Raw genomic sequence first — 12,272 nt, 5'->3', positions numbered from 1 at the left:
GTCCAACCCCTGATCAAATCAGGGATCAAACCATCTCGACGATTAGATCAACTTTTAACCTAATCGGGTCAAACCCAACTGAATCCAATTCAATTGGACTTGATCCAAAAATAATTACTCAATCAAATTGAGTTAATTAGTGATCAAATCACTAATTAAACCTCTCATAAATATTGAGTCCAAATCTGATGGGCAATCGGGCATCAGAATTCATCGATATGTAACCCTGATCGAAAAGTCCCAACCAGTGGGACTCTTGACCCCGGTACCCATAATGTGTGGAACTCATGATCAGAGAATCCTGATTCTTGATCATTGAGTCTCAAACATGTAGGATTCTACATCAGCCATCAGATCAGATAGAAACCTCTAATGTGTGTGACCCCGCATGTTCGAACCTAAGCCGGTAGCATAGGAATCAATTCCTGTACTAATTGAAGTGACCATCTAGCAATGGTACCCGACATCTGGATAGGTTGAAGAGTCGCAATCATAACATTTAAAATCTACATGAATATGGTTACTGTATAATTCATCCTTTTGACCCCTGTGTTTAGGATGACTCAGGGTTAAACTGTCAACCCTGATCAGATCATCCGAATCATGCTCAACTCAAACAGTCCTGTGACTCCTCACAAGGACTACCCTGGCCAAAGTTTTGCTAAATTGAAACATGACTGTACACAGCTCCTAAACTGGAGTGGTCAATCCCATCTTGACACACGCACCGACAAGTCAAGTACTTGACTGCACCCAGCAGCCTTCCATCACTGAATTAAAAATTCAGGTAGTCCAGTGCCTAAGTGCAGTGAGTTGCTTGCAAGTCACCATGATGGTCTCAGGTCAAAGGGATATTTATACCCATATTCCATCGGAGCAAATCTTGACAGCAGAAATAGCTCCGGAGTCGATCACGTTCAGTGCAAATGAACCTTTATATCTCACCTGTATGCCATACCAGTGTCTCCACACTCATTGGTTAAGAGGACAACCAACCTATATGGCACACAACGACCTATGCTTGATAAACATTGTCGTCCTTGGTAACAATGTATCATTTGGTCGCGAACAGATTTAAGGACTAAACGATAAATCCTCTTTTGTCGAGTCTAAATAGTTCTAAGGACTTCACCACAACATAGGAGTTCATTAGAAGATGAAACATTTTGTGATGAAAAATACTCAAATAATTTTTATTAATTCATAATTCATGTACATATACAAAAATGAGCACAACCGTCAACAGGCTGACGATTAGCTTTGGGACACTATTTCCAACAGAGGATGGCAGATCTCACTAGCTACTTGTGTATGGGATACTAATATAAAGATATGGGTGCTCATTTGGAAATGAGTCTACTGAATTGACTCGATGAAAAAAAATATCTTATGGAAGCCTTACTTGCATGTCAAAGATGGTTCTCTAAGTGAGAGTTGTGCAAATAATCCTTAGACTTCAGATCACCATAGAATCTTGTGCACAAGGACCCATATTTTGTTTCATACTCAGGCATTGCATTAAGATATGTACCGGGTATTCTGGATATGGTGGAGTGTGTATGAAGGTTGTGAGTAGGTCAATATGAAATCGATCACTCCTAGTAAGAAAAGATCGCATCCCATGTATTCTCATTCCTCGATGACTCAAAAAAAATTTTTTGACCAAAAGTAGGAAGGAGATTAGAAAGAGTTTCTAATACTTCTTCATCGGAGTCATCATTGGTTATTTAAGAATCGATATGAATATATGTTTGAGTTTTATATGTTTCATACTCATGAACATATTCAAAGTGCAAGGATGATCGAAGAATTAAATTATACGATAACTTACCAATGAAAGATATATTTCTCTATAAGAAATACTACTTTTTGTGATGAATTTTTTTACGATGAAAATATATTTCATCGCAAATAAGGATATTTATGATGAAAACCAAAATTTATCGTTAATAATTATTTATTTACAATAAAAATTATTTTTCATCATAAATAGATGCATATTTGTGATGAAAAAAAATTTCATTGTAATTACATATTATTTGTAATAAAATTAATCATCATAAATAATAAAATATTTATTCCAATTTTATATTTTTAAATATTAGTGATGAAAATAGTTTCATCGTAAATAATAGAAGTATTTGTAATAAAAATTAAATTTTTATCATAAATTTTAATTATTTATGATGAAAAATTTTCATCACTAATATTTGAAAAAAAATAAAAAAATTTAAAAATTTAATAATTAAAGATTACTTATGATGAAATATTTACGTCATAAATAATAAAGTATTGGTGATAAAAATTAAATTTTCATCACAAATATAAATTATTTATGATAAAAGTTTTTCATCTCTAATATGTGAGAAAAATAAGAAATTTGAAAAATTCAATAATTAAAAATTATTTATGATAAAAATTATGCATCATAAATTTTGAAGTATTGATGATAAAAATTAAATTATTGATGATGAAACTTTTTCATCTCTAATACATGAGAAAAAATAAAAAAATTAAAAATTATAGATTATTTATGATAAAAAATTAACATCATAAATAATCAAATATTGATGATAAAAACTAAATTTTTATCACAAATACTATACTATTTACGATAAAAAATTTTCATCACTAATAAATAAGAAAAAATAAAAAAAATTATAAATTAAAAAAATTATAAATTATTTGCAACAAAACTATTACATCATAAATAATGCATATTTATGATGAAAAGTCAAATTCTGTCACAAATACTCAAGTATTTACGATGAAAAATTTTGTTGCTAATATATGATAAAAATTAAAAAATTATAAAAATTCAAAAATTCAAAAATTACAGACTATTTGCAACTAAAATTTTACATCATAAACAATAGAATATTCATGATAAAAACTAAAGTACCATCATAAATACTATATTATTTATGATGAAAATTTTTTATCACTAATAAATGAGAAAAATTAAAAAATAAAAAATTTTAAAAATTATAAATTATTTATGATGAAACTATTACATTGCAAATAATGCATATTTATGATGATAAGTTAAATTCCATCACAAATACTCAAGTATTTATGATGAAAAATTTTATTGCTAATATATGATAGAAAATAAAAAATTATAAAAATTTAAAAATTATAGATTATTATGACTAAAATTTTACATCGTAAACAATAAAATATTGATGACAAAAACTAAAGTTTCATCATAAATACGATATTATTTACGATGAAAATTTTTCATCACTAATAAATGAAAAAAAATAAAAAATTTAAAAATTTAGAAATTATAAATTATTTATGATGAAAAGTCAATTTCCATCTTAAATAATATGTATTGGCAATGAAAAGTAGATTTCCATCATAAATAATTCACTACTTACAATAAAAAATTTTTATTTCTAATATTTAAAAAAAATAAAAAATTTTAAAAATTCATAAATTATGGATTATTAGTGATGAAAACTTTTATATTGAAGGATGTTTAGATATATTATAGTAAATTTTTTTATATTTATAAAAATAAATATTAGATAGTTTTTAAAAAATATTATGTGCACAAGAAAAGTATGTAAAATATTAAGATCAATATATAGTAATATAAGAAAAAAATAAAATTAAAAAATATTAAAAAAATTATTCTTTTAATAAAGACTTAATTAGTTTCAATTTAGGATCTATTTGAATGGTTGGATCTAAAATATTATAGAACTCATAAATCAATCCTAGATAATGGTAAAATAGGCCAAGCTCAGCTTATAATTCTATATATTTGGTGGTTGGCTCATGCATCTCATAGAATTTTAGGCCCAACTATCTAAACAAATGCTTAATTGGATTCAAAATTGCTAGTAAGCCACAAGCACATGCTGGTTACTTCAAGGCCTAGATGGGATCATCCAATCCACATGCACTTGATTATACACAATTCAAAATACTAGAGATCTAATCAAAACTTTAACCTAAAAAATTCCAAACTGATGATCTAGTTCCTTGTCTAATTCATGATTTTGAAGCCTAAAAAAATACCTACATTAAGCATAAACAACAGAACAAGCAGCCAAGTTAAACAACACTATCCCTGATAAGGTTTTAGTTAATAGTAGGCATAGCCAATTAAGATGGAGCTATGTTATGGAAGATGGCAGCATCATTACCTAAGAAGGGCAACAACGTCTGAAAATTATCTTCTGCTGCCGACGTTCTTAAACAGCCAGGCTGGATGTTGGATGCTAGAACTGCTACTCTTTTTTCTTTAGTAAAATTACTTTGAATCTAAAATCACTTTGAAAAAGATATGTGTTGTATATATATATATATATATATATAATAAAAAAAAAATATATATATATATATATATATATATTATATATATACATATATATATGTATGCACACATATATACATATATTATTGCATTATTGTGGCTAAGAGATGAATAAAAAATGAATGGAAGAAAATAATATGAAGAATAAGATGAGGAAAATAATATGAGGAATAATAATGAGAAATTATTTTTTATTTATTATTAGTGATGGAAAAAAAATTTATCGCTAATCATGTAATTAGCGATGAAACTCTATATTTTCATCGTAAATAATATTTTCCTGAGGGAGTGAATTTTTCCAATAAATTTTTTTTGGCGGGAATTATTAGTGACAAAAATTTTTGTTTCGTCACAAATATTTTTTGTTCAAAGTATTTGCGATGAAAATTTATTATTAGCGACGAAAATTTATGTCGCTAATACCCCGCATCCCATCAAATCCCATCGGAAACCCATTTTTCTTCCTCATCCCCCCGACTGTCCGGCTTCTTCTCCCCCTCCCGTGAGCTTCTTCCCCTTTGGCATCCCTCGTGCCTCTGATTTCCTCTGCCATTCTGGTTTCCTCCATCGCTGTCGCTGCCATCTAGGTGAGTCGACTTCATCTCTTTTTTTTTTTCTGGGGTGGGTTCGGGCCGGGGATGGGGACAAGGAATGGCTCGGGGCTGGTGTGCTGGGGATGGCATGCTTGGGCTAGGATGGTGGGCTGTGTTCACATGGGGCCTATGGGCCACGACGGTGATAGCGGGCTGCGGCCATGTGGGGCTTGTGGGCTGTGATGGCGACGGTGGGTCGAAGACGGCGATATGGGGTTGGCGATGGTGGGTCGGGGCCAAGCCGGGGCCAGGGTTGGGGCCAAAAAGCCAGAGCCGGTAATGTCGACTCTTCATGTTTTTTTTTGGGGGGGGTGGGTTCAGGCCGGGGATGGGGACGGGGAACTACATGGGGCTGGCATGCCACAGTAAGCATGCCGGGGATGGTGCACCTAGGTCAGGATGGCGGGCCGCAACCACGTGGGGCCTGCGGGTCATGGCCATGTGGGGCCTGTGTGCTGGGTCGGCGATGGTAGGTCGGGGAGGGGCCAGGGCCAGTGATGGCGGGCTGAGGAGGGGCCGGGGCCGTGGCCGGCGAGCCAGAGCCGGTGACGGCAAGCCGGGATGGGGTCGAGTCGCAGTTGTGTCTGGGATGGTAGGTCGGGCACGCATGGCCTGCAGGCCGCGGGGCCTGCGAGCCAGGCACGCATGGGTTGGGGTGGGTCAGGCCTGCGTTGGGGTGGGCTGGGCCTGGATGGGGCCAATCGGGTCGGGTCCGGTTGGGCTGGCGCAGGTCGGGTGGAGCTGGGTCGAGTCGGGCTGGGGCCGGGGATGGCGGAGCCGGAGCCGGGGCCGGGTGGGTCGGGCTGGGTTGGGTTGGGCTGGGGCTGGTCGGGTGGAGTCGGGTTGGGTCGGGTTGGGCTGGGGCGGGTCGGGCCGGGATGGGGCGGGTCGGGGATGGTAGGGTCTGGGCTGGGTCGGTTTTGGTTCAGGCCGGGATGGGGCAGGTCGGGCTGGGTCGGGTCGGGTCGGGCTGGGGCGAGTCGGGTGGAGCCGAATCGGATCGGGCTGGGGTGGTTGGGTGGAGCCGAGGTGGGTCGGGTCGGGTCAGGTTGAGTTCGATCCGCATCGGGCCGGGCTAGGGCAGGTGGGGTCGGGATGGGGTGGGTCAGGTCAGGTCTTCATGAGGATGAAATATGATGCTGAAATTATTATAATTTTTGCATATTATTTTTTAATATTACTGTTGAAGTTAGTTAATTATTTGACTAATTATTTTTTCACTAACACAATTTATATTGCTATTACTTGTTACACTTAAATTATTTTATGTGCTGTTTTGTATGCAAACTAAATTATAAATAAAAAAATATTTTTATTTTAAAGAAAACTCTATTGAAATTTTTGATCAAAAAATTTCAATACAAAGTTATTCCTTTTTGATAAATTAGAAATTCATCTTTGAATGCACATTCAAAGATGGTACTTAAATTACATTAAGCCATAGATTCCCATTCAAGTTTCGATCTTCATCGAGATCGAAACTTAGATATCCCATTTTTGGACTTTTTGAAAAAGTAATAATATTATTGTTGTTAATAGTTGATATTTCATTTCATTATATGATATTCAGTAGTTATCTGTCCATTATTCTCTGGATATATGGTGGATAGGGTGCGTGGGCACCATATCCACATCATATACTTGGAGAACTGTGGGGTGATATTGCCAAAATTTTTATAAAAATAAGATAAAATATCCACTAATAACAATAATGAGATTATTATTTTTTTGAAAGGGATAGGGCCACACCTGTTAGTAATAATTTAAAAATGATAGGATCATGCATTTTTACTTCATAAAGGGATAAGGCCACACATTTTCTGTGTTAATGTTTAGTCTGCATGCCTTTTTTAATATGTGTTATTTTGTATGAAGTGATCCAGATCTAGATCCAGATCGAGATTTTGGTTGGAATTCGAAACGCGATTTAGTCCGAAATTCGGATCGGGATCTTGAATATCACAAATTTTTTTTTGGTTGTTAATGATTTTGTATTTATTATTAGATGAATATCAACAAAAGTTGGATGAATGTTAGAGGTATTTTTTTGCCTAAATATCAAAAAAAAGTTCGAGATTTCATTAACTTTGCATGGCATAAGACTAACAGTGCTAGTCGGATAAAGTGTCCATGTAAGAGATGTGTCAATATGGTATATCATCACATAATACTTGTTGAGGAGCATTTGCTACAATATGGTATGGATAAAAAGTGTACTTATTGGACATGGCATGGGGAGGGTGATCCGAATGAGGTGGTGTGCGACGATGACGATACTGAAGATGATAGTGATGCTGATGGACCTGTCGAACATAGTGGTATAGGAAAATTGTTAGATGATTTACATCAAAGTGCTTGTTCGAATGTACGCATGAATACTGCTATATCTAAAAGCAATTCTGATCATGAACATAATATTTAGCTTGAGGTAGAAGGGACCTCTGAACAGTTTGCAAAGCTTGTAAGGGATGCACGAGAGCCACTTTATCCAAATGGTATAAAATTTTCTAAGTTAGAGTTTTTAATAAAATTACTTCATATTAAAATCGTGAACCGATGGAGTCAGAAGTTATTTGACCAAATTTTAACATTGATTAAGCAGCTCTGTCCGATGGAGAGAGACTACCGAAATCATATTCTGAAGCAAAAATATACATGTAGGAAATGGGGCTTGGCTATACTCCTATACATGTCTGCAAAAATGACTGCATATTATTTTATAAGGATAACGAACAGGTAACTGAATGTTCGAATTACGGTGAGCCTAGATACAAAACTGATAATAGAAAAGGAAAGAAGATACCTCAAAAGATTTTGAGATATTTTTCATTGATTTCAAGACTTCAAAGGTTGTATATGTCCACAAAGATAGCTGAAGAAATGAGATGGAATTATAAGCAGCAGATTTTGGAGGAGAACATACTTAGCCACCCGACCGACTCTTTAGTGTGGAAAGACTTTGATGCAAAGTATCTGCACTTTGTGAGTGACCCACGCAATATCAGGCTTGGTCTAGCAACAGATGGATTTAATCCTTTTGGCAATCTGAGTACCTCTTATAGCATGTGGCCTATGATGCTAGTTGTATATAATGTGTCACCTTGGAAGTGTATGAAAGAGCCATTTATTTTTATGTCACTGTTGATTTTGGGTCCGAAAGCATCAGGTAATAAAATTGATGTATATCTACAATCTTTAATTGATGATTTGAAGGAGTTATGGAAAAACGAGATACAAACATATGATTCTATGAGTCGAAGTAATTTTAAGTTGCATACTTCAATTTTATGGACTATAAATGATTTTTTAGCATATGAAAACTTATCTGGATGGAGCACCAAAAGATATCTGGCATGTCCAATATGCAATAGGGATGCATCCTCCTTACATTTAAAGCACGGACAAAAAATATGTTTCATGGGTCATCGACGGTTTCTTCCTGCTAATCATTCTTGGAGGACTTGTTATAACCAATTCTTTGATGGTAAGTCCAATCGACGTCTGCCACCCAAAGAGTTAAGTGGAGCAAAAATTTTAGAATAACTTGAAGTCATTGAAAATCTTCGATTTGAAAAAACATCGAATACTCACAAGCGGAAGTGTACTGAAGTTGAGCTGAATTTGATGAAGCAAAGCATCTTTTTTGAACTACCATACTGGAAGCAGCTACTACTTTATCATAATTTAGATGTAATGCACATTGAAAAGAATATTTGTGATAATATCATCGATACTATATTGAATATTTTAGAAAAAATAAAAGATGGTATAAAAGCTCATCTTAATTTGTAGGAAATGAGAATATGGTCGGAGTTATATTTAGTTCATCGAGATGACAGATTTTTTATGCCACCCGTATGTTATTCACTATTTGGAGAGGAAAAGAAGAATTTCTATGAATGGTTCAAAATCATAAAGTTTTTAAATACATATGCTTCAAACGTATCGCAGTGTGTTGAGAATAATGACGACAATATCTCTGGCATGAAAACTCATGACTCCCATATGATGATGCAATGTTTGCTTTCTGTGGTCATGCGTGGCTATTTGAATGGTGATGTTCAAATTGCATTGATTGAGCTGGGAGTGTTCTTTCGAGAACTATGTTGCTAAAAATTAAAGATTAACTTTCTTGAAAAATCAGAGAAGGATATCGTACTCATTTTTTGTAAGTTAGAAAAAAATTTTCTACCATCATTTTTTGATGTTATGGTGCATCTGATTGTCCATCTTCCAAAGGAAGCTCTTTTGGCCGGATTGGTATATTATCGATGGATGTATCCTATTGAAAGGTAAAGAAGTTATACATATTTTGTCATATCAATTATAAGATATAAATATATTTCTAAAATTTAAATTTATTTTTATTTGTAGATTCTTGTGCACATTAAAAAAGTATGTGTGCAATAAAGCATCATCTGACGGGTCTATAGCAGAAGCATATGTAGCTACCAAGTGTCTCACATTCTGCTCGATGTATCTTGATGATATCGAAATAAGATTCAATCATGTAGATCGTAATGCAAACTGTGAATGGGATGATAATGAGCTAACGTTATCTATATTTAAACAAACGGTTCGATCTATTGGTGTAAGAAAATATAAATTTATGGATGTGAATGAGCTATCCAAGGTACATTTTTATGTTCTAAATAATTATGAAGAAATTAAAGATTTTATTGAGTAAGTATCATCTTACGATACTGTTTAATGATCAAGAAAATTTTTTATATCGGTGTAAAATTAAAAATTATAACTTCTTACAGTAAGCACAAGATATACTATGTAGAGAGAATAATACGAATATCGATGATCGACATAAGAGAGAATTTGCAAGATGATTTGGTGATTTTGTAAGTTGCATTAGTGATACATTATTTATTTACTTATAAATATTATTATTTCAACCAACATAATTTTTTATCTTATGATGCAGATGAAACATAAGTATTTCAATAAAAAAAATAGGTGCAACCGATGAGTTGCACGATTTAGCATGTGATCCCAATTGAAGAGTTAATCACTACACATCTTGTATCATTGGAGGAATGAGATTTCATACAAGAGAGCTTGAGATACAACGACAAACCCAGAATAGTGGAATTGCTACAACAGGATATGAAGGAGAAGAAGAGATTGATTATTATGGTATACTGGTAGATATCATAGAACTGAAGTATGGGTCCAGTAATTCTATATTTTTATTTTAGTATGAATAGTGGGATATTAGTCATAAAAAGATCGGGATTCATATCAATTCACAATTTATCAGTGTAAATCTTGCACAAACATGGTACTAAAATGAGCCATATATATTAGCAACTCAACCAAAACAAGTAATATATTTGAAGGATCTAAAGTATCAAGGTAATTGGCATATCATACAAAAAATAATACTTAGAGATGTATATGACATACCACTCGATTAGAGATGGATGAAATTTTGGATTTACATGAAGAAGCTTTTCAGCAAGAAGAACAAACATTAGCTGAGTTTTTGGTTGATGAAGAACTTGTAACGGTACCTTTGAATAGGGCTAATCTCCCATCCAACGAAGTTGAAGCTAATTTTATATTTAATCTGGATGAGTCGGAGAGCGACGATCAGTTCATAAATGATGATGAGATAGAAGATGATACATATATCGATTACTGTGATTCAAACAAGGATCTACACATTGAGGAAGATACGAATATTGATGAGTAGATCTTTATTCTTCGTTCAATTTTGTGTTGCAAAAATGGTATGCAATATAATTATATTTATTAAAATATTATTTGATTTTTATTATTATTATTTAATATTATATTTATTTATATCTCAATTCCTACAGATATAGCATCAGGAGATAGATGACGACGATCGCATTCACAATTACCTATAGATAGCTCGGAGGTTGAGGTGCCTTCATCGATCTCCATTGCCTCACTGGCTCCAGTGTTAGAGGGTCCTGCACTGGCAGGTCCCAATGAGTCGGGTATGAGTGAGGTGGGTCCCAATGAGACTGGTTCCAGTGGTATTAATTATTATACTTTATATATAATAAAATTTGATTCTTTTATTTGGATCATACTAATAATTTATTTATTATTGTTTTAGGTCAGTCTATATTGGTGGTCAGGCGAAAGCGAGGTCCATTGAAGAACCTCACTTTAGAGCATTGGAGATGTGAGCACCCGGGATAGCATCTCCAGATCGAGATACCGATCGGCTACACTAGACCCATTAGGGGATGGTGTGAGCCATGGTAGACTGAGCTGGACATCATATGCCGCAGTTATGCCCTCGTGATGCTCTTCGATTGGCGTCACGTTGTCCTAGCTCAAAGAGAGATTTTCTACACGTACTTACAGATAAATAAATTATATTATAAATATTTAATTTTTATAGTATTCTTCTAATATTTGTTATTCGCAGGGTATATTTGACATCATCGATTTTGAGGATGATCGTGCAAGGCGAGCGGTCGACACCCATCTATCCTTGCATTTTAGAGATTCTCGTCATCACATGCATCAGCATTGGTACCAGATGGTGCAGGCTCATCGACAGGAGGTAGGGCGACTGCAGCCCTATGACAGCATCACCGTCGATGATTGGACTACCATATGCCAGCATTACGAGGATCCGGCATATCAGGTTATATATCTAAACTTTTTTTCAGACTTTAATGACTTAATCATTTGTTCTTAAATTAAATTTGTTATCTACTAATTTTATTGCTAATTTTACAGAGATGATGTGCCCAGAATATGGAGAATCAGGCGAGACAGATCGTACCGCATTGTGGGGGTTTGAGATCGTTTGCTCGCCACATGGAGTACATGGTAGGTAATTTTTTAAATTTTTAATTAGAATATATTTTTTTAATTATTTAAAATTTTTTTAATTAATTTTCAAATTACAGAGAGATGCTGAGAGTGGCGAGCTTTCTGGTAGGATCGATATCTACCAGCGGACCCACTAGCAGCGGTCGGGAGAGTGGACGACGGAGAGCCAGGAGCTCTTTGCAAGTTTTTACAATTATTTTTCACTCATAATTTGATTTTTATTAAAAAAATTAAAATAACTCTAATTTTTATTTTCAGAATCGTATGACCGATATGAGATCCCAACCTATCCCTGAGGGCTCGACCGCACCTACAGATGATGAGATCTGTGATCAGATGCTCGGTATGAGACCCTGTTATATTAGGGGTCTAGGACATAGGATCACTACTCCCTCATCCTCACGATCATCTAGGGCTGAGATCTATTTTGCATGCCAGGCTCGACTGATGGAGGTGCAAAGATAGGCTATCGAGGATTGACAGTAGGCTATCGAGGATCAATAGTGAGCTCAGGAGTTGGT

This window comes from Elaeis guineensis, chromosome 11, assembly GCF_000442705.2.
Source record: "Elaeis guineensis isolate ETL-2024a chromosome 11, EG11, whole genome shotgun sequence".
In the NCBI taxonomy this organism is placed as follows: Eukaryota; Viridiplantae; Streptophyta; class Magnoliopsida; order Arecales; family Arecaceae; genus Elaeis; species Elaeis guineensis.
Note: the sequence above shows the minus strand (reverse complement) of the source record.